The 25,602-nt window shown below is 41.7% G+C and overlaps 1 long non-coding RNA gene and 1 other non-coding gene across 3 annotated transcripts in view; one reads left to right on the forward strand and one right to left on the reverse strand.

Annotated features, from left to right (window-relative positions):
- LOC102946617 lies at positions 1 to 17,722 on the reverse strand. Of its 2 annotated transcripts, XR_006292253.1 has the most exons (5): positions 17,232 to 17,722; positions 15,653 to 15,738; positions 10,886 to 11,056; positions 9,468 to 9,621; positions 1 to 917 (listed from the first exon to the last, which is right to left on the reverse strand). It is a non-coding gene; the product is annotated as an uncharacterized LOC102946617 (transcript). The 2 variants fall into 2 exon arrangements; XR_003563941.3 differs by lacking the exon at positions 10,886 to 11,056.
- Positions 17,009 to 25,602, forward strand: part of LOC114018668 — a 21,112-nt gene continuing 12,518 nt past the window's right edge. Inside the window, exons 1-2 of the long non-coding RNA XR_003563942.3 lie at positions 17,009 to 17,267; positions 17,598 to 17,712. This is a non-coding gene — a long non-coding RNA (uncharacterized LOC114018668). The remainder of the gene's footprint in view (positions 17,268 to 17,597; positions 17,713 to 25,602) is intronic.

Below are 25,602 nucleotides of genomic sequence, written 5' to 3' on the forward strand. Positions count from 1 at the left end.
TCCACGGTGCCTTTCAAATCTGGGAGCCAAGAAACAAAGGCAAAATACATTAATGGGAAATAAGCTGTGTCTGGGTCCGGCTGGCAGGGCAGAGCAGAGCACATGCATCCCCCAGGCCAGGCTGCTGCCTAGAAAGCGATGTGTAAGATGATCAAGGGCTCAGTCTATTTTCCAGACTTTCTTGGCTTTACTGAGAGAAATAATTGGAACATATACATTGACTTCACTGAGATAAGAAAACAGATGGTTTTGTGGATTTAATTTGGATTTATTGCATTTGCTTCCCTAGATCATCATCAAATGATGATCAAATGAAAGCGAGTGTACTAAAATGACTAAGCTGTAAAACTGGCATATTGGGCATGCTTTTTCTTGTTGCTCTTAACTTTTAGCATTCATGTCAGAAATGCAGCCTCCCTCCCCTGTCTTGTAGGCCCTACCCAATACAGAAAATTGTGCACGCTTGTCCTGCAGTATGCATGTGTAATCCCTCTTTAGAGTGTCACTGTATCATGTATGACTCTTGCTAGTGTGTAAAATCCATGTAATGCATTGCATGACTGCACTGGGGGTGCGGGGGGTGTCTAGGGAGCCTCTTTGTCCCTCTGCATCTGTTCAGGAACGAAGGAGGATACACTCTTGAGTTTTAGAAGAGTGCTGGCTGATATGCCTCCACACCATCCCATAGCTTCACGGGGGTGGGAGTGGATGGCTTGAGGCCAAGCTTTCTGGGCACATGCTATGGTGGATAGCAAGTGCTGGAGAGGAGGAGGAGATAAGATAGTGCTGCAGAGCATAGTGATCCCACACACCTCTGAGGCAACCTCCTCTGTGCCAGAGTCTTGATTGCTATTGTTCTGCTCCACCTTTCCATTACTCTGGCACACTCTTGGTGAGCTTAGCCAGGATTTTGCTGTCTGTTAAAAAAAAAAAAAAAAAGTTGAATGGCTGTGCATATTGAGCATGTGACAGCTCTACACCATCCCTATGTGGCTGAGGAATGCAAACTGCTCTAGCAGGATGGGATTCATCATCCTATCAGGAATAAATCTTAGTATTACACAAAGTGCCCAGACGCTTTGAAGATTAGAGAGCTTTAACTTATAGGAAACCAGTTTCCAGCTCACCACATTTATAACCATGACTGGAAAATGAGGAAATGTCTCACCACCATGTGGAAAGTCCATCTCAGTGATGCTTCAGGACCATGTCCTGACCGGCTTCCAAAAAACTTCTGAAGAAAAACAGCCAGAATCACCTGATGGCTATTGCTATTTAGTAAGCTGAAGGCTGATTTTTTACTATCAGTTCCCTGATTAATAAGTGGTGCAGATGTTCTGTGAGCAATAAACGTGTATGTAGGTGAACCAGAGAGGCTTGGATCAAATTACGTTTAAATTGAACGATTTAAGTGTTAACAGTCACTGGTAGATGAGGGTTTGTGTGTCTTGCCACTTATTAATTGGGTCAAAATGTCCAACACGCATGCAGAAACAAAAAGCATAATCCAGTGAAATGTGTGTGACCAGTTTATATGTGTGCAGCTCACTTACTGTTAGGGACTACACAATGCAGCTGTTTGTTGTTTTGTGTACTTTCCTCTTGGGTCTATCATCACAGCCAGCTTCCTTCTGATGGCCTGTCCCTGGATCTTTAGGAGATTATGTTAATTGGCCACTATACTCCCCATCTTTTACCTTCTGTGCAAGCTACTGGGTGAGGCAACTACCCCACACAATTTCAAGGCCTTCTATCCTGATCCTCCTATTTAGAGAAACAGGAGAGAGATGCCAAAATACATTTGTACTGGGCCACAAAGACAGCTGCTGAAGCTCTAATGGCTGCACAAGCTAAGATTCAAAAGTATAACCTGATGATCAAAATATTTCTTTAGTATTAATTATTACCAGATAGAAGTGACGGACAGTGCAACATTTGTCTAAATGTGCAACATGTCCTATAGTTTTAACTTTCACTCCCTTCAATTTGTGATGAGTAATGATGGAAATATTTGGGGCTGGGTTTTTGGGTAGAATGAGAAATTGATAGTTTTAATCTGCAGGGGTAAGCAATTAACTCCTTCCAAGCTTGTGGATCCTGCTAGTGATTGTAAATATTATCTTATGGTCAGCATCATATCTGATTCTAGTTCCAACATCACATCCCTGGATATCACAACCACACCAAACAAGAGAATCCTCCAAGGAATCTCTCATTTCTTTCTCCTGTTGCCAGTATGACAGTAGTTTCATGTGCAGAATATTTTTAGCCTACCTAAAATAAAACTGTCAATAAAACATATGTACCTGTTTTTCCTGATAAAAGGCTTTCTTTATTTAGTACATATTTTAATGTCACCCATTGTTCCCATATCCAGACAAAGGAAATGTACTAATAGAACTATAGCTTCTGTTTCTGAATGATCCTAGACAAAACACTCTGAACTCTGAGGGGCGAACCTGGAATCCTGTCAAACTTCTCCACTTATGAGAATGGCTCACTTTCTTTGCCAGCATCCTTTTAAATCGTGTTCTCAGTGAAAAATTATTGGAAGTCTCCCGTAGGCTCCTCTTATGTTACTTCCCATAACTTCATTATTTGTGTTCAGAGACTTGGAAGGTCATTGTGACTTAAAAACTCATCTGGAAGCCTGAAGATGGGATAACATGTTTTAATCTCTAATGGGAATGTACAGTACACTGAAGTAGGCTAACTCAGCATAAGGCTTTGTACTTGGACGTCTAATTGTGTTTTCATCAAGGAGGAAGCATGAGCCAGTAGATGGGGAGTGGAAGACCTAAGTTGTATCCCCAGCTCTGAACTAAGTGGTCTCTTAAGCTCTCTGTGCCTTGTTACCCATCTGTGAATTGGGAGTAAAGAGTAGTTGTACTTGTCCATCAATGTAAAGAGAAGCACTGTCACAGCCAAATATTAGAACAATTGATGTAAATGGATGGAATTTCAGTAGCAGTTCAATATATAAATCTGTAAGCAACGTGGCTAGTTAATTTCTTTAACTTTATCTTATAAATGAGAGGGTTTTCTGCACTATTGCTTCATTCCTAAAACTGAGGAGCCACTGTCATCTGTCATAATTGGATGCATCAGCCTTTATTAAAAAAACAAAACACTGACTCCACCTTTACAGAGTATCTTGAAATCTTTCTTTGCCTAGCACTATTATTTTTCTTGTATCATAAGAGCCTTGTTACTGTATAAAATGTCTTTCTTTAAATGTTATAAATACAGCTTTACCAGCAGTACCTTTAAATGCATCTTTTTGTTCAAATAATGGTAAATAATGGGGTGTCAGCATTGATTTAAACCTGTCCCTAAGTGATTTCCATATGTTAACAGTAGAGAATTATAAATAAAAGAACAAATTCATGAAAAGGAAAGAAAACCTGGTGCTTTTAACTATCAAGTCACATCCCTGTTTCTAACACATCTGAGTTTGAATCCGTCCTGGTCATTAACAGTTTCTGTTAGAACTAGACTGTACACAAACAGAGGGAGTTTCATTTTAATTAGCGATTATAATTCAAAAACACTTATTGTCATTGTAAAATCTGGAGATGGGTAAAACTCAGCGTTTTAACTTCACACAGATTACAAGATTTCTATTTCCTCTAAGGAGTCATTGGAATTGATAAAATGAAATAAAAAAGTTGGACCAGCATGATCCTTACAGAATTTCAATATAATTTGTCGTCACTGAGAGTTCTGTACAGGAGGATTTTCAGAATCAGGTCCAGTCCTATGTGGTTTGGTTCTAGTGACACCATCATAGGACCCAACCACACCAGCCATAGCATCAGGGGCTCATTCACCTGCACATCTACTAATGTGATATATGCCATCATGTGACAGCAATGCCCCTCTGCCATGTACACTGGCCAAACCAGACAGTCTCTATGTAAAAGGTGTGACAAAGCTCTGTCCTTGTCTCCATGGGTCCCATATTTCCTGGCAGATTTTGCTAGCCTCAGAGGCTCACTGTGACCCTCCACGTAACCCTTCTCTCTCTACAGACAAGGGTCACAGTCTACTGAGCCATTTTCATCATAAGCCAGCAAGGGAGGTGAGGAGAAACTATCCTCCCTTGCACAGTCTCTGTTGTTTCCCAGTCTCAGTGATTAATCGGGTGGGGGGAAGGGAGTAAAGGGGGGAGCCCAGGCCCACCCTCTACTCCAGGCTCCAGCCCAGGGACCTTAATAGTATCAGCTATGGTAGCAGACCTTTTAGAGACATGACACATACAATTCCCTGGGCTACTTCCCCACAGCAGCCCCCACTTCCTCAAGCTCCACTTCACCCTTACCTCAGGGCCTCCTTCCTTGTACCTGATATGGTGTGTCCTGCTCAATCTCTCCAACAGCACAACTTCCTCCCACAGCTCCTGACATCCACACCCACCTGGGTGACTGGGAGGCTTTTAACTAGTTTCAGCCAGTCCCTGATTGGCTTCAGGTGTCCCAATCAACCTAGCATTCTCCCTGCCTTCTGGAAAGTTCTTAATTGGCCCCAGGTGTCTAAATTGACCTGAAGCAGCAGCCATTTAACTTATCCTGGTACCAGGGATTTGTTTAGCCTGGGGCTAATATATGTATCTCCCACTACTTTTCTATAGCCATCTGGCCTTGCCCCGTCACAAAGGATAAATGGACCCAAATCAGACATTGAGAATGGCAACGTACAAAAGCCAGTAGAACACTTCAATCTTCCTGGACATTCAGTAACAGATTTAAAAGTAGCCATTCTTCAACAAAAAAACTTTCAAAAACAGACTTCAAAGAGAAACTGCAGAGCTACAATTCATTTGCAAACTTAACACCATCCATTTGGGTTGAATAGGGACTTGGAGTGGCTGGCTCACTACAAAAGCAACTTTCCCTCTTTTGGTATTGACACCGCCTCCTCAGTTATTGGGAGTGGACCGCATCCACCCTGACTGAATTGGCCTTCAACATTGGTTCTCCACTTGTAAGGCAACTCCCTTCTCTTCATGTGCCAATATATATATTTATGCCTATATCTGTAATTTTCACTCCATGCATCTGAAGAAGTGGGTTTTTTACCCACAAAAGCTTATGCCCAAATAAATCTGTTAGTCTTTAAGGTGCCACCGGACTCCTCGTTGTTTTTCTAGATTGATAAGAATGTCAGTAAAACAAAGGATATTACAATAATGATTTCCCTTGGATTTACTGGGCCAAATTCTCTGGGGATGGGTAACTTTACTGGAGTTAAAGCAGCAAAGAATTTGGCCCATATGTATTTGCTTCCAGTGTTAAATTATGTGGAGTCATAATTCAGGAGTAGAAAGCTGAAGATCTGCCTTCCCTGCAAAAAGAAAAATGTGTTTTTTACATGGAGATAGCTAACTTAAGAAAGCTCTTTTAGGGTACATCTACATGGGCATAAAAGCCCTGTGGCATGGCTGCTGCTGGCTGAGGTCAGCTGACTTCGGCTTTCAGGGCTCAGGGTGTGGGGCTAAAAATTGTGGGGTAGATGTTTGGGCTCAGGCTGGAGTCTGAGCTCTGGGACACTGCGAGGGTGGAGAGTCCCACAACTAGGACTCCAGCCCAAACCCAAATGTCTACACAGCAATTTTTCAGCCTTGGAGCCTGAGCCACCTGAGCTGACCGGAACCAGCCACAGGTTTTTAATCCCTGTGAGTCGTGCCCTCAGTGTAAATCGTAGCGCAGACAAGGCACAGGTAATTTTTATGTCAGTGTAGTTAGCTGGCATAAACCCTGGAATGGGGTTCTAAGTACATCTCAACTAGCTATATGAGATGTGAATCTACCCCAGGCTTGTGTCCATTAAGATTTTACATTGAGTCAACTATCTTGATGTAAAAACCACACCTTTTTTGTAGTGAAGCCATAGCTCTTTGAGACTCTTGGCTTTAATGAGTCTGATCGTAGCTGAATGTGAGGTTTGGGCTATTTCTGCAGCTGGTGTATAGGAGGAGTTTGGTAAATTTACTAACATAGTATATGCAGCATTTCCCCAACGTTATGATTTTCAAAATTTTATCATTAAAATATGATATTGTGCAGTTTTCTGGGTCTGCATATGCCAAATGTTTACATTAACATTAAGCATTAATCCTAAACAGATTTCAAAAATCAACTGCTCCATTGGAGAAGGAATATTTGTTTTGTATTGTGCCACTGTAAAATATACTGCAGGTGTTTTGAACCTAGAGAATTTAAATGAAAATTATAGACCTTATCTACTTCAGTAGAAATCCTTTCATTTTTAAACCTTATAGCTGCAATTCTTCTAGCAGTATATTCAAGTTAATGCTATTGTTCAGGTAATGGAACAATAATTACCTTTCCTCAATTTAAATTTGTCTCTTATGACTGTATGCAATCCTGATGCTTTTACCTATCATTGTTCCTAATGTGTGACGGTTGGAATCCTCCATCATCATTAGCAGGTCTCCTTAGAACAGTACAGCCTTTAGTATGCAGTTTTCCACGTACTTCACAAACATTAATGAATTAAAGTTTCCAACAAGCCTGTGAAAGGCAGGTAAAGAATATATGATAAACTAAAATGTAAAAATGTGGATCACTGGCTCATGACTACCGATGTTAGAGGGAAAATATGATCAAGTATTAGTAACAACTTACATTTATGTTATAACTTTCATCCTGAGGTATTCCACAGTGCCTTACCAAACAATATTCTGGAATCATGTCACTTGCCACTGAAATGAACCCACCTCCAGTGCAGAGTTGGTCAGAACCTGAAATTCCCATTCAAAGGGAAAATTCCTCCTCCCCCCGCCCAAGATTTTGAATTGGAATGAAAAAAAAAATAGAAAATTTGAAATGTATTGCAAAACTAGAAAAATAAACATTTTGATTCAACCTTATCAAAATATTTTCATTTTAATAAGGTCAAAGTAGTTTCATTTTCACATTATCAACTTGAGTATATAAGAATATAATTTAATTAATTAGTTATAGTTGTTAAGTCCTCAATATGTGTGCTCAGTGCAGTGCTGTGGCAAAAAGGACTAATACAATCCTTGATTATATAAAAAAGGGAATATCAAGTAGAAGTAGGGAAGGGAATCTTGTGTCTATACAGAGCATGGCTAAGACCGCTACTAGAATACTGTGTCCAGTTCTGGTGTCCACAAACTTCAAGAAGGGTGAGGGAATACTAGAGAGAGGTCAAAGAATGGCCACACCAGTGATCCAGAGGCTGGAAAACAAGTAAGTGAGCTGTAGCTCACGAAAGCTTATGCTTAAATAAATTTGTTAGTCTCTAAGGTGCCACAAGTACTCCTTTTCTTTTTGTGAATACAGACTAACACGGCTGCTACTCGAAACCTGTGTATAGATACTTACATATGGAAAAGATAGGATAGTGGGGGACTTTTCATCCTGGTTGATAAAGGCATAAAAAGATCCAATAGCTAGAAATTGAAGTTAGACAAATTCAACCTTGAAATAAATACAGCTGCCTAGTAGTGATGGCAATGAAACATTGGAACAGCTTTCCAGGAGAGGTGGTGGATTCACCATCACCATTAAAACCAGATCAGGGAGCTTTCTAAAAAACATGCTTTAATCCAGCATTGGGCTGGGTGGTTGTGATGGCTCCTTCTGGCCTTAGAATCTGTGCGTCTGTAAATTTATGAATCTCGCTGATCATCCCCTTCCTTCATTGGCAACGGATAGAACCGAATCGATTGCCTGGATTCCCTGCACCATGCTCATAACACTTGCAACTCTGCATTATGACAATGACTGTAATCAAATCTCCTTCAGGGCTTCAACCAGTCACATGCAGGTGTCAGAAAGGATTTTTTCCTCCCTGATGCACAATCGCCTAGATGTATTCTCTCTCCTACCCCCCCTCCCCCTTCTTGTAAAGTATCAGAGATTGGTCACAGCTGGGGATAGGTCACTCACAGGGTGAAATAGTGCTCTGAGGTGGTACCATATTAAGAATCTTCTTTCTAGATGCCTGGCTGGTGTGTCTTAGTCACATTCTCAGAGTCAAACTGATCACCAGATTTGGAGTCAGAAAGGAGCTGTCCTCCCATGTCAGATTGGTAGAGATCTTGGAGTTTTGGGGTTTTTGCTTTCCTGGGTAGCATGGGGCTTGGATCACCTGCTAGAATCACAGGGTCACATCTCATCAAATCAATTTCTTTCCTTTGCAGGGGCCTTGGGCATTGGTGGTACTTCAGTCTCTTGTGTTCTCTGCCTATGGCTCACCACACTTTAGTCTTCTGAGGACTGAAATGCTTTGGTTTAACTAAAGTCACTGGGCTTAGTGTAAGGGTATCTAGAAGAAACTCAGTGGTCTGTGATATACAGGAGGTCAGACTAGATGATCTAATGGTCCCTTCGGGCCTTAAATGCTATGAACCTATTAATTATAAAAGTCAAAATGTTTTGACTATTATACTATGCAATGCCATATTATATATCATGGCAGGACATTCTGATATGACATAATAAAGTCAAAGAATTTCAACTTTGATATTCTATTTTATTGCCTTTTTATTTAATTTAAATTGTATTTTATTTTTTACTATATATTATAAATTGTGAATTGGTAATTTGTTTTTAAATTGGTATTTTAAGTGGTAGTTGGTATTCTAACTGGCAACTACTATTCTAATTGCTTATTGAGGCTTTTGGTTAATTGGTACTCAGCTTGCTCAATTGGTATTTTAAGTAGTTATTTGTAATTAGTTCTAATTGGCAATTGACATTTGTTTAGTAATGGATTTGGTAATTGGTAATGTCCAGTTGTAATTGATATTATATACAAATATAAAATAAACTCTGTGTGTGTAAAAATGAACAGTTAGGGAGCCAGCATCATACTGGAATGTTCATAGAATATCAGGGTTGGAAGGGACCACAGGAGGTCATCTAGTCCAACCCCTTGCTCAAAGCAGGACCAATCCCCAATTTTTGCCCCAGATCCCTAAATGGCCCCCTCAAGGATTGAACTCACAACCCTGGGTTTAGCAGGCCAAGGCTCTGCCAAGACGTTGGAACTCTACTCTAAACAATCCTACTCTTGGGAAAAGTACCATGGGGTCTATAATGAGAACAAGGACCTCCAGGCATGTCACATCCAATATACAGAATAGTTCAAAGCTCTTTCAAACGTTAATTACAGTTTCTTATGCACTGATCAACCTAGTGCTGTGAAATCAGCAAGCCAGCTTATTTCATAAGAACATAAGGAAATGCTTCTGTTAGGGCTGTTTGAAAATTTTCCATCAAACCTGTTTCTTGATGGAAAATTTGTTTTTTTTACAAAATACATTTTTTTCATAGAAAGTGTTCTCTTTCTGTGGAAAATTTAAAGTTTGAAAAACCAAATGCCCAAAAAGCTTATGGTTTTAGGCTGTAAACCTAAATAGTTTGATTGAAAAATGCTGCTGTGTTGCCTCCTGGGAGCTGACGTTTGGTTACCTTAGTCTCCATTCTCCTCTGTGTGCCTGACTCCTCAGCCCGACTTCATCTCCTCTGATGCATCATGGGCATGTTACTCCCACACTGCACTGCCTCTCCACCCCACGACTCTCCACACCAAACTGTGGTGCATCATGGGAGATGATCAGGCAGCCTGGTATATAAAGGAGAAAGGAACCATGAGGAACCTGAACTACAAATCTCACGAAACATTGCAGCTGCTTTTACAAACTGAAACCATTTTCCGACCAGCTCTAATTACTATATACAAAATAAATGAGTCTTTCCACATATCACAAATGGAAGGAAAAATAACTAGGTGTTTTGGACGAGCAGAGCATTCCAAGCCATTCTCAGCACTTGAATGGTATGTGTGGAGGTGGAGGCACAATAACATGTGCATCCATCTGGCGGAACAATGCACAACTAATTCTTGGAATACTGAAACACACAGTTAATGGTAGACATGGGGATTACCACAGACAGCTTAGACAAGAAGATTCATAGACAGTGTTATTTTGGGTCATAAGAAGATTGGGGCCTTCTATAATGAATGAGAATTCTTTTACTAGAATTGATGAGCTTTAGAAGCATTAACAGTAGAGCTCATTCCAAATTTTCCAATGAAACATTTTTTCATTGGAAAATACTGATTTCTCAAAACTGATACTATTTGTGGTATACGTTCAATTTCGATACCTCTCCTGATTTGAAAAATTCTGAAATGAAAAATTTTGAAATGATCAAAATGGTCTGTTTTGACATTTTCAGAATGGAAAGTTTTGGTTTTGGGTTCAAAATGATTTTTCGTATTGAAAGGAAAAAAGGCTAAAAAAAGTTGACATTAAAGTGAAACCTTTCAAAATGATCAGTACAAAAAGTTTTGATTGACCCAATCCAATTTTTTTATTTTTTTGGATTATTGTTTCATGAAAAATTCCAACATTTCACTTTGTGTTCATCTGGATTCAGGATGGGAAATTTTCTGTGAAATCTCAAAAACTCTCAAGGGAGGGGAAAACCATTTCTGACCCATCTTTAATCAGCATGTTTATCAAGATAGTGAGTATAGCCTATACGTTTTGATTAATGAAATAATTAATAAGATGTAACAATTTTACAGGATTGTTTGTGGCCAGTTAGATCTGTCTGAATAATGAAAAAATCATATTTATATACAAATAAATAACCCATTGAATTCAGTGGGTCATAGTATTCATTATGTACAACATGTATAGATGACCCTGGAATTATATGTGAGTACCCAGAAAGCTTCTCAAAGTTTTACCCAAAAAATGTGGTGTTTGCTCTTCATTCTCCTTCTGTTATTGCTTCATTGACCAATCAAAAGAGCAAAAATAATACTGTGTGACCAATCACACACCAGTGATTGAGAATAATGAATAGCACATAGTTACAGTGAATAGTTTATGAATAGATCACAAACCAGACATTGTCTGACAATTATTCGTCCAAGCAAGCTGGTAATACTTGTGAACAGTGACTACAATTGCAGCCTTCAGTGCTGGGACTGTCTCGTGCATATATGCAGTTCTAGAAGAACATGGATGTAATCCCATTTGGGTTCTCTAGGTGGTGCCATAATATAAATTAAATAATAATAGAAAAGACATTGGGAAAGATTTCTGTATCATGAACCCAAAATGGCCTAAATATGTCAAAATGTTGGTTTGGCAAATACTATTTGGCCAAGCATAGACCCTGCAAGCTGGAGACTGCCCTCAAAGCTTATAGGTTTCTACAGGAGTTGAGGGCACTACACCACACAGCAGGCACTCTGTAGCTTGCAGGACTGATCCCTTCCTGTACAGTGCTCATATGAATCTCCCAAATCCTGTTCAATGCTGATGAAAATTAATTAAAACCCTATGTGTGTTGCTTGTGCTCTGATGGACTACTTAACTAGCCATGTGAAAAAATGCTCAGTCCATGCCATGAAAACAAACAAAACCAGATTCACTGTACGAATCTTAAAAGTGACATTTAAGCAATTATGATATAACTGTTCAGAGTGGGGTTTTAGTATATTATCTTTTCTCTGTGATAGTTGAAACAAGGGAGATTTCTATGTAATGCAGATTCTTCAGAGCTGTCAATGAGATTGTCCACAGAACACAACTGTCAGTTTTTTACAGATTGTCTCTTTTATTATATAATCATTCATTGTCCAAGCGGTAAAGCTTTTGGCTGTGAACAACACAAGGAATGTTGTTGCTGACCTTAGCCACATATACACTAAACTACTCCTAGGAAAACAACTGTCAAGCAATGAAAAAGACACTGGGCCATATTCTTCCTTGGTATAACTTCACTAAAATGACTGGAGTTTAACAGCATCAGTGAAGTTACACCAGGGATTAATTTGGCTGATTCATTTTACGTCCTATTTTACCAGATACCTTCATCCTTGAATTTGAAAAGCTGCTCTCTGCCTGATATGCTTGAAACTAGTTTTACTTTTAAAGGCAATGGGCCATATCCTTGGGAGACTTCTGGCCATACTGTGTCACTCCAGCTGCACATGGTAGCCATAAACCTGGCAGATCTGGCCATTGGATTCCTGCTGTCTGAAGGAATCCTTAGTGGTATAGAGCAGTGATTCTCAACCAGGGATACGTGTACCCCTGGCGGTACGCACAAGTCTTCCAGGGGATACATCAACTCATCTAGATATTTGCCTAGTTTTACAACAGGCTACATAAAAAGCACTAGCGAAGTCAGTACAAACTACAATTTTATACAATGACTTGTTTATACTGTTCTGTACACTATACACTGAAATGTACGTACAATATTTATATTCCAATTGATTTATTTTATAATTATATGGTAAAAAGAGAAAGTAAGCAATTTTTCAGTAATAGTGTGCTGTGTCACTTCAGTATTTTAACATTTGATTTTGTAAGCAAGTAGTTCTTAAGTGAGGTGAAACTTGAGGGTAGGCAAGACAAATCAGACTCCTGATAGGGGTACAGTAGTCTGGAAAGCTTGAGAGCCACTAGTATAGAGCTACAATAGTGACTTCTATAGCTAGTGTGTGTGGGGCATGGTCAGGTAAAAGGAGTGTGGTGTCTATGGCCCCAAAATCCCTGACTGCTGGAATGGCCCTTGAGGGATACTGGCAGCTGGTGAAAAATACATCAGAGGCTGCTCTACTTTACAGTGAGGCGCAGTCTAGGGAGAGCCCAAGGTTCACTTAGACCACCTAGGACATGTTCAAATCCAGTTTGTTCTGTCTACACTAGAGTTTAAATCAAGTGAGTTCAAATGTGTTAGCAAACATATTTTAAAATACACTTTGTATCCTAAGGTTTGTCTACACAGGAGATTTTTAACCTTTACAGCTGTACTTTGTGCTGCTTTCAGCAGCGTGTAGTGTTCATACCCACATAGCCCCACTAGCATGGGTATAAATAGCAGTGTAGTTGGTGAGGCATGGCTTAGGCAAGTAGAGTACGGACACACTTGCAGTGGTAGGGTATGTGCCCGAGTACATACCCTTCATGATTCTCCACTTGCCAAAGCTGTGCCTCCCCACTTATGCTGCTGTTTTTAGCACTGTAGTATCCTGTTGCCTTCCTGCTGCTGGAGACTTTCCCCACCGCAGGGAAAGGCTCTGGCATGAGGGAGGCAGATCAGAAAAGCCTATCCCAGCTGCCTCACCCTGTCTAAGCCTTTCACAGCCAGCCACAGTGATAGGCTCCAGCACTGGGGAACTGCTGAAGCTTTTCCCTCCTGTCTCTCCCATGCCAGAGCCTTTCACAGTGTGGATGCAGAATGCTTTTCACTGCAGCATGTAGCTACACATACCCTATATGCTAATGGCACTGGTGTGTAATGTAGACATAGCCTTAAGTAATTAACTTGAAGTCATGAATACTTTAGTAAAGGCTAGTCTGCATATTTCCCAAATGTTTGATCCAGGCTAATATCTATCAGAAATGTTTGGGCAGTATCAAGACTAGTCTTTAGAAAAGTGTTAGATAGCTCAAGTTAATTAGCAATCACTTATCTCAAAGTAAAAAAATTGCTAGTGTGGACAGGCCCTTAGTGGTCATCGGGCCCCCAGCTTGAGGAAGAACAGAGATAACGTAAAGCCATATTGTGTTCCATGATGTACTAAGCACAACTTGGACAAACCTCAGCACTTGAGCCCATTGGTTTTAAACTACAAAAAGTACATTTCTCTAGTTTAAAAGTGCAACAAAACTCCATAAACAAAGGAATTCTCAGTTAAAGCTAAAACTCCTTCTATTGTACTCTGGATAAAGACTTGCATTATCAAAGGGCCTCCACCCAGACTGTACTTTTATATCTCCAAGTCTGTAAGGGCAACTTTTTTGCAAACTCAGATGTCAACACATGCAATATCGGTAATTGTACAGACAGATACTATCAGTGTACACTCACAACAGACCCTGGACAGAGACATGGGTATATGCACATCTTAAAACCTGCAGGTAAACAAATATTGGGTGTAAATCAATAGCCCAACCCTGCAAATTCTTGTTTGCTCACATGGAAAATCTAACTGATTCCATTGGGAGTATGGCATGAGTGAGGATTGCTCACGTGAGTAAGGTTTTGTTAGCTAATCTAGCCCAATGCATTATAGTGCTTACAGTATGATATGTAAAATCATCAAGTGGCTGAATAACATGTATCTAATTCTTGCAATATCAAAACAGATTCATTTATTTAAAAGTAAACATGGGTTTAACACTGTCAGTTTAGGCATAAACCACAGGGCAACGTTGTTTGAGGAGGTTAGACTGGAAACATGTAGTCTCCACTATCTCTGAGTGAAGGGCGGGATTTCAGCTATAAGTCTTGCTTCTGCAGAGTGAAATCAGATCCTTTTGGAAAACTCCAGCAACCATTATTAATTACAGTGCCACTAAAAGGCACCTCTAGAATATCATTACCCATGATGTTATTTACAACACTGACACATACAATGTCCTTTCAAAAGTACTGACCATAATATTTACAAGAACTTTTCACCTTCTGTTGAGACCCAAAGAGTAATTTATAATACAATATTAAACATGACTTGAGGACCTTTTGTTCTACTTAAACAAACACTTATGTGTCAGAATATTTTGTGCTTAGATTCGTTGAACAAACTGGTCAAAGCAATAGCATTTGCCACAATTATGTTGCTGATTATTTTCTGAACAAACATAGTTTGTGCATGACTTTAGATTTGTACATCTCATTTATGTTTGTTTATAAAATAATTAGCTTGATTTCCTCTGTGCTGAATTACAAATGAAAGCCTACATTTTCCATTAATGTGTTTCAGGGAACAAACAAATCAGCAAACCAAAGTTAGAACACTTTCTTGCTACTCCCTGATGCTTAGAGACATGCTCATCTGGTGATGGTATAAACCACCAATGCCTTGGCATTAGCGCTCCACTCTGTCTAGTTGTAAACTTTAAATAACGTTTTCTATACTGTGCAATTAACACCAAAACCACAATTCCTAATGCAAAATGAGAGCTTATTCAGGATGGTTCACACTCTCAAAGTATGCTCATCTGTGTTAGCTGTGAAGAGTTCCTGATACCGAACAGACAGCTTCTGCCATTTGCTTTCAGTGACCAGAACTGGGAAAATACTTTCCAAAGCAAGCCATCCCACCCAGGATCAGATGCACATCATTTTATGGCACGTTAGGAAAAGACAGGTGAGGGGTATGTGTGTAAAGATCACTCCCACTGCTTCTAGGATGTAGGGCATGTGCCAGCTATCTTCAGCAGGCACATTAGTTCTGGGATTCTATATAAACTACAATCCTTGCTGTATTTCTATTTCAGCATTATTAATCCTGGAACTCTGCTCCCATTCTCACCTGTCCACATTCCTCCCAGCCCTTCCTGCCGTACAGGGACCTGATTCCTGCCCCACCAAGGGCTTGCTCCCTACCGATCGCAAGACGGCCAAGGCACTGTTTGTCACTATTCAGTGTGTCCTGAAGTCCTGTCACCTAACTGCTCTCTGGTTTACATTTCGTTCCACCTCTCCCAGTGTTCCCTGGCTCCCTTGGCTCTGGGACAGAAGCAGCCTGCGCCTGTAGGGTGGGAACCACGCTGGGACTCCCAGTAACATTCCCAGAAAGGACAAAAGGCTGGGAGAGGAGGAGAGATTAAAAAACTCACCGACTAAAAGGAGGAAGTTCTTCTGCCTTGGATAATCCCTGTTACAGGGCTCGGACGGGGATGGGAAACTTTCCAGCTCCGCAGTGCTGTAAGGAGCACAAGCATCCTGAGACTTGACAGGAACGCATGCAGATACAGGCAGGCAGGGCAGTGGGTCGCAAAGGGTGGAGCGGGAGAGGAGAAGGGGTGCACAGAGGGGGGGCGGCTCTACCAATTTTGCTGCCCCAAGCAGTCGCTGCCGAATTGCCGCCGCCAGTGAAACCTGCCACGGCGGGAAGAGAGGCGGAGCTGCCTCTGAATTGCCACCACAGGACACGGACTGCCGCCCCATTCTAAATGCCGCCCCAAGCACCTGCTTGGAAAGCTGGTGCCTGGAGCCGGCCCTGCACAGAGGCTGGGACAGAACTGGGGCTCACAGGGGCTGGGACTGGGAGCACAAAGTTTGGGACAGAACTGGGGCTTACAAGGGCTGGGACTGCGCTCCCAGAGGCTGGGATAGGATTGGGGCTCACAGGGGGTGGGACCAGGGTGCACACAGGCTGGGACGAGACCAGGGTGCACAGGGGCTGGGACTGGGTGCAGGGGCGGGGAGTTATATGGGCCCATGGTACCCAGACTCCAGCAATATTCAGGGTCCGGGGGCCTGGCTCCACCAATGTTTGGGGCTGGGTCTCTCCCCCGGCCCTGACTGCTGTCCCCTGCGGCCGGCCCGGAGCATCCCTGACTCTCCCCTGTAGCACCATGCTGTCTCCACTCTGCTGGCTCCTGGTCCTAAGGCTCCCCATTCAACAGTGGCAGGGCAGGCTGCCCTTACCCTGCCCTTCCCACCTTGGACCCTTCCCCTTTCCGGCGGGACCCTCCACCAGCACAGGGGGCCCCCTCTTCCCACAGTCACCGCTCCTGCCCCACACTGGGCAAGGGACAGCCCCATCCCTCACCCCCAGTCAGGCTACAGCTGCAGCAGGGGAGGAGGCCCCATGCGATGGCAGCCCTCCCCCCGGCAGCCCTCCCCCCACCAGCCCCCACCACACCCTGCAACCCTCTGCCCTAGCCCTGAGCCCCTCCCACACCCCAAACCCTTCATCCCCAGCCCCATCCCACAGCCCTCACTCCTGCACCCCCTCCCTCAGCACCCCCTCCTACCCCCAAACTCCCTCCCAGAGCCTGCACCCCTCATCCCCTCCTACAGCCTCACCCCCAGCCCAGAGCCTGCACCCCAGACCCCCTCCCCCACCGAAACTCCCTCCCAGAGCCTTAGGCAGGCGGGGGCAGAGTTGCGGGGGAGCGGGGGCAGGTTCTGGGCGGCACCACCATTTCTACAAGCCTGCCACCCCTGACTGGGGGCACAGGGGCTGGGACAGGACCGGGGCACGCTTGTTGCTGCTCCTCCTCTTCTGATTTCTCAGGCAGGGTCCGGGCAGGCAGCGAGGGAGCTTTGCTGGTTCCGCCAGGGACAGGCGGCGGCTCTGGCTCGCTTTCTCAGGGTGTGCGTGCCGGGGGCAGCTACCGTGCTCCCTCCCCCAGATCCCGTCCCTGCTGCCAGGAGCCCTGCGCAGCGGCAGCCGCCGGCTCGCCTCACCTCTCCGGAGAAGAAAGTTTCCCGGGTGGCGCGGAGGTACGTGCCCAGCTGGTTCCTGGGGTCTGTGGCGGTGCCCCTCCCCGCTGAAGGAAGGGCTGGCTCTGCCTGTCTCTAACTCCGGCAGAGCTGCGCCCTGCGGCGCTCTCTGGCTTTGCGAAGGAAGCCGGAACATCAGCGTGCGTCTCCTTTTCGCTGCTGGCCTGGGCTGAGGCGCTCCCACGCGCGAGGGCTCGGCTCAGCTCGCTGGGATTTTCCTCCCCCTACCTAGTTAAATGCCCATCCCTATGGGAACAGTGTCTTGTCTTCGTCTTCTCGCAGCTCTGTCGGGAGTGGATGATCTAATTCTCTCTCTCCCACTTCCAATAGGTGGGAAGATGCGCTCACAGGATGAAAGGCAAGCCTGGACCTGGTTTACATGTGGGCTGCACACCCCCAGTGTGAGTGCTCCGAACCTCTGCGAATCAGCCCAGAACTAGAGCTGGTAGGGAAATGTGAATGTACTGGGGAGGGGAAGGAAATGGTTTAAAAAAGGGTGTTTTAAATAATTTCCTGCAAAAAAAGTTTTATTTTTGCACAAAAGACTAATTTTTCCACAATTTTTGAAAACGTTTTAGGTAAAAAATGTTTTTCTGAAAGTGAATTTTTATTTGAAAACCCCAAACTGAAACTTTTATTAAAAAATAGGGGCAGGGATTTGGGTTTTTCTTTTTTTGTTGAACAAACAAACCCCAGAAAATGTAAATCAAAATAAAAAAAAATCATTTTGGTTAAAAAGCCATGCTTTTCAAGACTACTAAGAGCAAGTTTGAAAATATTTCCATATAAGCACTGCAAATATATTTCATTTTGAAGAGCAAATATAAAACAAATCACAGGCCTGAGTCAAAGCCAAGCAGTTTGTGCTTGAATTAGGATGAATAATACAAAAGTGCTTTAGAGAGAGTGAGAGGGCACCAGTGTGTAACTATTTGTTTATTTGATAAATAAGATGATTTTGCACTTCCATAGAATCTCTCTCCCAAGGATCTTAAAGTGCATTGAAACTTCAATGTAATACTTATGAAGATATGATTGATTCCCATTTTACAGATTGGGAAACTGTGATGCAGAAAGATTAAGTGATTTGTCTTAGGTAACACAGGAAGTCTGTGGAAGAGCAAGACATAAGACCCTGACATCCTGTCTCCAGATGCTGTGCTGTAGTGGCAAGATTATGTTTCTACTTGCTATGAATAAACATGTGTATGTATAAATGGCGGAGGATGTGAGAGTGTTTGTGTGTGTTCATCCTGGGAGACAGTTTGCTCAAAAATATTTGAGATTCCCTGGGTCTTACTTTATCATAACATATATTTTTTTATTACTGCACATTTTATACAAATTGGAATATTTCATAATTTGCACTTAGGCAGGGCATCTGTTTTATGTTAAACATATAAACAGCTGTTAGATTTAAAAGATGTTATCTTGTAAGGGAGAGTAAATAATTTTTCTGTTTTCTTCCCCCATGTCTGTTTAAAATCACACTTGACTCTTTCATCCACTTTCCAGTTCTTTCCTGTTTAAATTGTACTGCAAAAAGATACACTTAAACCCTGTTGGTAGATTGTGAAACAACTTCTTCTAGATGCATCCGATGAAGTGAAGCTGTAGCTCACGAAAGCTTATGCTCAAATAAATTGGTTAGCCTCTAAGGTGCCACAAGTACTCCTTTTCTTTTTGCGAATACAGACTAACACGGCTGCTACTCTGAAACTTCTTCTAGGTATTTTTTAATCTAAATCACACAGAATGGCTGGAACAAGGCTTTCTCATCCAGCCTAATTTACACAAACCCAGTATTCATCAACATGTGTGTGCCATAGGATGAACTATAATGAAACAGTTTCCTACAGGCCTAGTCCAGAGCTGGTATCAGCCAAATGCAAGGGAAATTAATAGTAATCCTTATTTGGTGTAGGAACAGCCAATGCTCCTTTTTATGACTGGTAAGTATGCAGTGGCACTAACACTGCAGGGTATGGTGGAAAGACCAGATTCTGGCAGGTGTACAGTACACGGCTATAAACCTAACTCTTTTCTGTACACTTATTAAGGATACCTCTTTGCTATTGAAGACAATTCAGAATGTTCAATTACAATTAAGTAACTGTACAGTTCCTTAAGAAAGTGGGGTTGTTTGTTTGTTTGTTTTCTTTTGTTTTTTAATCATTCTGACCATTTTGGACATTTATGCTCAAGTACCTGATCAGCTAAATCTCACTCATAAGTTACTGTTCAACCATCTGTTTTAGAAGTTCTTTTTGTGGGAAAAATAATACAGCCATCATGCCATCCATAAGGTCTACAGGGAAAATTGATACTTGTACTATAACAAAGACTGCAGCACAGGTAATTAGAGTTCAAGCCATCCTTCTGCCTGATTAGAGTTCAGTGCTTCTTTGTGTGCTTGGTATGCTCACCCACTACTCGATTAATACTGTGTTAAGCTTCATACCTGTAGCAATTTCATCTTCAGTCCACTCTACTGTGGCTTTTAACCTCCTAATTCACTCACACATAAGTTCAATGTTTGAGACACAACATCTTCTTCTTGAAATACTTAGATAATTTGCTGGGAGAAAATTAAGTCAGTACTGTTGATAACTTCCACTAATGTATCCACCAGCAACATTTCCCTGTGGGTGTCTTAGCCCATTGACATATCAATTGGTATTTCTTGCTGAGCACTCATTCCATACAAACACATACTCCTGAAAACAGAGTTACATGGCAAGCAAACTGTCAGAAGCATTGTCTCTCAAAAAAGGCTTAGGACGGTAAAGGTATCTGGTCCAAAGTGTACTTAAGTGCCTTCCTCTGAGCATCTGGCGCCAAGTGCTATTGGAGGCAGGATGCTGGCTAATTAGATCATTGGACTGATGAGATTATTATTATTACTTATGTATAGTGCCTTGAGAGCTCAGCAGAGACTGGGGCCCTGATGTAAGAGACAGCCATACAGCAAGTCAGGACCACTACAGGTCTTGAAACCTGGGCCACAGGAGTCTTAGGCACAAGCACAAGCTCACCTGCCATCTGCTAACAATTACTAGGATAGAAGCTGAACCTCAATAAAGGGCCTAGTGGACAGAGCCAGAGGTTCTGAGTCAAAGTTAGGTTGCATCAGTATACCAAGATGTCAGAGGAACGAAACAAACTGGAGATCGGAATGAGAAGTCAGACACTAGGAGTCAAGTCAGGCTCAGATGCCAGGAAGTCAAACCAGGGGAGAGGTTGGCAGATCAGCCATAAATTTAAATAGGCATACAGATTTAGACTAGATAATGACTAGATAATGACTAAAAATGCTTTCTAAGGAAAGAGAAAATGTTCCATATTTTTCAGTAGGAGTTAATCTTCAGGACATTTTTAATGAAGTCTATTGGTTTAGCCTTTCCCATGTGAAATAAAAGACCCCACAGTATTTTGCACATGATCCACGAAGGGAAATGGAAGAACAGATATTATAATGACTAGATAATGACTAGATAATGACTCCAGATGGGATCAGGATTTCATGCAAGTATTTACTGGAGTTTTTTTGTTTTGATGGTGATTGTTCTGTTTTTAGTTTTGGTTGTTGTTTTCAGACTACCAAGGGTTAGAACCTAGTTCCCTGAGTTTCGTTGGAGCTTTAGGGTCAAAATCAAACTCTGTCAATACTTATAAGTATAACTGATAGACAGAATGCTTTGGGTCCTGTTTGGTCCACAACTTCTATATAAACCTAGCACAGGAGCACCTAGTGTTCCTGCCCTTCTCTCCCAACTAAACTTCAGAATTTAGTTTCATTTCAGTAAGCATTTGAGAATATAAATGAACCCCCACAACCCTTTGGGCCAAATTCCCCACTGTCATATATAAGTGCAATTCCACAAATCAATGACGTTGTATTAATACTGTGTTAACTTTATATGCCTATGATCCTACCTTACTTACGCCTATCCATCACACATTGATTAATTATACATAACTATAACAATAAATCTCTCAAAGGATTAAATGAAATAATTGGCTACAACTGAATCTGGCTCCTTGAATCTGCAAGCTATGATTGGAAATATTTCAACACTCAGTACTACATACAGTACAGTCCTAGCTACAATATTGCACTATTTTGTCACTGTCAGTTCTGCTGAGCCAGAAACACAAAACCACTAAATTTTTATTTTAAAAGGTTTGATTCAAATTTGGTTCTAAAAATGGGTTTATCTCTTGCCTGAACTATTTCTTCCATCTTTAACATAATCTAGTAATTTATGCAGGCATATAGGGACAGATGTTCCAGTGTGGTTCTGGACTGCCAGGGGAATCCGGTCCTAAAGCCGGTGTAACCAGACCTGGGAGGACCACCCCATTAAAAAGGGGGCTACTTAGAACTTCAATAGGGGCTGCAGTACCACTTTTTCTCCCTATCTGCACAGCAGCAGAAACAGGGTGTGACTGGGACTTCCCTGTGCCGCTGCAGCCGCTAACTACAGAATCTGCCCTTTGGGATGGTTGTTGCTTGGCACAGGACTATTCCGGCATTAAAGCAACATTAGATTCTGCTTTAAGCCACCTTTATAGATGTGCACATAACTAGCACTCTGGACACTCTCCACGGATCTAGCCTATGCAGTGTATAGTTGTAGCATGAGTTAGTTTGATACCCATTGTAAGAGCTCATGAGTTGTGAAAATGCAAAAGAACATTTCAAGAACGTGAAGGGAGGTGCAAACTGCCTGCAGAGAGATTTCGTTATAAGAATTAAATTATCATATGTTATTAGTGTTCTGCATATGCATATACAGTATTTATTTCTCTATCATTTATTATGCCAGAGTACAGAAGTTCATTATGTCAGAAATATAATGGATATATCTTCCTGCATTTATTACAGTGATGCCTTTAAATGTATTGTCCACGTAAATGTATATGCAATTAGTATTCAGGTGCATAGTATTCACAGGATTGGGTTCAATGTGAATAGAACTGATGATTCCTTTTCTGCAACGAAAGCAATATCTCAAAGGCTATTTGTATGATCGGTTTCAATCTGGAGCCAGAGTACAGTAACCCAATCTGGAACAAAATCAAGTACTATCACATAATGGAACAAACATTTCATTTATAAATATGTCACCTTGACAAGTCAAGGAAAAATGGAACTTAAACCGGTTATCAAAATCTTCATTAGGGTTCAGTCAGATGCATAAAATAAAAGCCGTAAACAATGTACAGTCCAACACTTGAACAGTAAAACAATGTTATGAGAAATGCTTTAGTACTGTATTGAATGAGTGGTTTGTGCACTGCAGATCACAAGTGCAAGTAGTGAAGCTTTATTAAACTATAAGTGAGCTTCCTGCCTGATTGCCTGACAATTAGACATTCAAATTTTCTGCCCCAAATGGTGAGATTCACCTATCAGTCAAACAACCGACCTTCTACCCAGGGGAGTTAAAAGTATTCCACAGTTTGGTAAGAAGTGAGTGTCATAAAAGGGCAGGAAGACAAAAATCTAGCAATGTGGTTATAAACACCAAAATCACTTTTGTGAAGTTCAGGGGTTCTCTAACTGAGGGTTGGAACCCCAAAATGGGTCACAATCCCATTTTAATTCTCATCTCATCCACATCAGTGTAAGTGCATGGAATTACTCCACTGTAAAACCAAGGTAGGTGAGATCAGAACCAAGCTTTTCATTTCACTTTAATACATTTTGGGAAACAATACATAGGTTTTGCAACAAAAACAGTATAGGAAATCTTTAATGGTTCTGGGTGAATTTTGTTACTGTCCTGAGGTCCAGCACAAGGGGACAGACTTGATGCATAGGTCTTGTACTAGCTCTCTGCATGAGCGAGAATTTCACTCCAAGAGCAAAATTATACTCTCTGATTCTCATGGCTGATATTTGTTTTACATTTTGCTTCCTATATATGCAGATTTCTCACTGATGTCAATGACACTTTTCATCACAATGTGGAAGGGGGGTTCCGCTGTGCAGATCTGAGGGGATTTTGAGGGAGAAGGAAAGGAAAGATGATCTAGTGCAGTCTCAGCTATGAACTTGTTTCATGGTTTGTTTCCAGTGCAAGTTAGATCACTGATGGACTTCTGCTGTTCTTCCATTTCCCTTCTGTGGATCATGTGCAAAATACTGTGGGGTCTTTTATTTCACATGGGAAAGGCTAAACCAATAGACTTCATTAAAAATGTCCTGAAGATTAACTCCTACTGAAAAATATGGAACATTTTCTCTTTCCTTAGAAAGCATTTTTAGATATGAATTACTGCTGTTCATCTGCATATGTGGGAAGTTCCTGTGGACAATGGTGAGTAGCGGCTGATACAATAAAGTATGTATTCTGTGGAAATTCCCAAGAAATTGTAAAATGTCACTTTAAATATGAGACACATATGGGGTTCCAAGACCTCTGCACTCCTCTCCTGATCCTTCGCTGTCTGGGGGCACAAAGTGACCCTGGGACAAGTTAGAACATCTACAGAACAGCTCTCCCAGTCCCCTAAGGACTGTTCCACTAGACAGGGGTATGGCAGAGTGCATTGAAATCCAGCTCCATTTTCTCCAACTGTCATGTCCCCTAGTGGCCCAGATATGTCCCTTGCAATTTATGCCTGCTAGGGTAATCCTCGCTTCTCCTTTAGGACATCTTTAAGGTTACTTTGTACCACTCTGGTGGTGCAGAGAGACCTTAGCAGGGCCCAGGATCTGGCTCATAACCTCTAAAGTAGCTAGTTACCAGACTATTTATAATGTCATATTTTTATTAATGTTATTTTACTTTTTAAAAAATTACTATTGAATAGATTATTTTCGAAAAGAGTTGGAATAGGCATCTAGGGTTATGTAGTCCAGATCCCTGAATCACTATAAAATAGCTTTCCATATCATCTTAATACAACCCTAATAGTTCATTGTCTAGTCTTGAATGGTTTTAGGGAAATGATGATTTTACAATTTCCCTTTGCAGCTTGTTCCACTGCCCAGTTGTTTTAACCATACAAAGGAGATGTGGCCTTCCACCTTCAGTGAAACTATGGAAAAATAAGAGTATAAATTCCTTTGAATTGACATATGTACTCTCATGCTTCTTCTTGCACAATGTTAAAACTCTTTAACCCTAAGCTCTTGCACTGTTAGAAACTCTCTTATGGCCTGGGTTCAGCCTGTACATATCATCACACTTTCAAGCTGACACCTCAACAAGCAAACAAACAGCCGGAGCAACAAGATAGTTAAGTAGAACAACAACAACAACAAAACAAACAAAAAACCTACATTGCACCATCAAGAAGCAGCAACCTTCCAATCCAGCACTGTATGTGCAATATGATGATACTGCTGAGACTTCAGCATCATGAATGAGATGGAATTTGCAAAAGTACCCCATGGGATTAGATTTAAAATTTTCTTGAAATGATTTTAATGGGAGATTGAAATGTGATTGGATTTTATGGTATTAACAGCTTCTCCTGCTATATATCAATTTATTTAGACTGTACCCCTGGAGAGGAGACACAAGTTAAGCTTGGTAAACAGAGAGAACTTGTGGGAAATCATTTGAATTTCATTTGCCTGTCTCAAAAGTATCTGAGTTAAATAGTTTCTGCAGTTCCATTGGACTTAGTTAAGATAATTTACTTCCTCCCATTTGTAAACTGCTAGGTTATACACAATAAACAAAATAGGATTCACTGACCTTTAAAAGAAAATTCTTTTGCCCATCTTCTAAGATGCTTTAGTTATCTATGATACACTGAGGGTATGTCTACACTACGAAATTAGGTCGATTTTTTAGAAGTCGATCTTTAGAAAGCAATTTTATACAGTCGATTGTGTATGTCCCCACTAAGCGCATTAAGTCGGCGGAGTGCATCCTCAATACCATGGCTAGCATCGACTCACGGAGTGGTGGACTGTGAGTAGCTATCCCATAGTCCCCGCAGTCTCCGCTGCTCATTGGAATTCTGGGTTAAGCTCTCAATGCCTGATGGGGCAAAACCATTGCCACGGGTGGTTTTGGGTACATGTTGTCAGTATCTCCTCCCTCCCTCCCTCCCTCCCTTGTTCCCTCCCTCCGTGAAAGCAATGGCATACAATCGTTTCGCACCTTTTTTCCTGGGTTACCCATGCAGATGCCATAGCACGGCAAGCATGGAGCCCGCTCACCTCAGCGCTGCTGTTGTGATCATTGTAAACACCCCGCGCATTATCCTGCAGTATGTGCAGAACTTGGCTAGGAGACACCAGCACGAGGATATGGACACAGACGTTCCTGAAAGCACAGGATGTGGCAATTAAGACATCATGGTGGCAGTG

The sequence above is a fragment of the Chelonia mydas genome, chromosome 7 (genome assembly GCF_015237465.2).
Source record: "Chelonia mydas isolate rCheMyd1 chromosome 7, rCheMyd1.pri.v2, whole genome shotgun sequence".
Classification (NCBI taxonomy): domain Eukaryota; kingdom Metazoa; phylum Chordata; order Testudines; family Cheloniidae; genus Chelonia; species Chelonia mydas.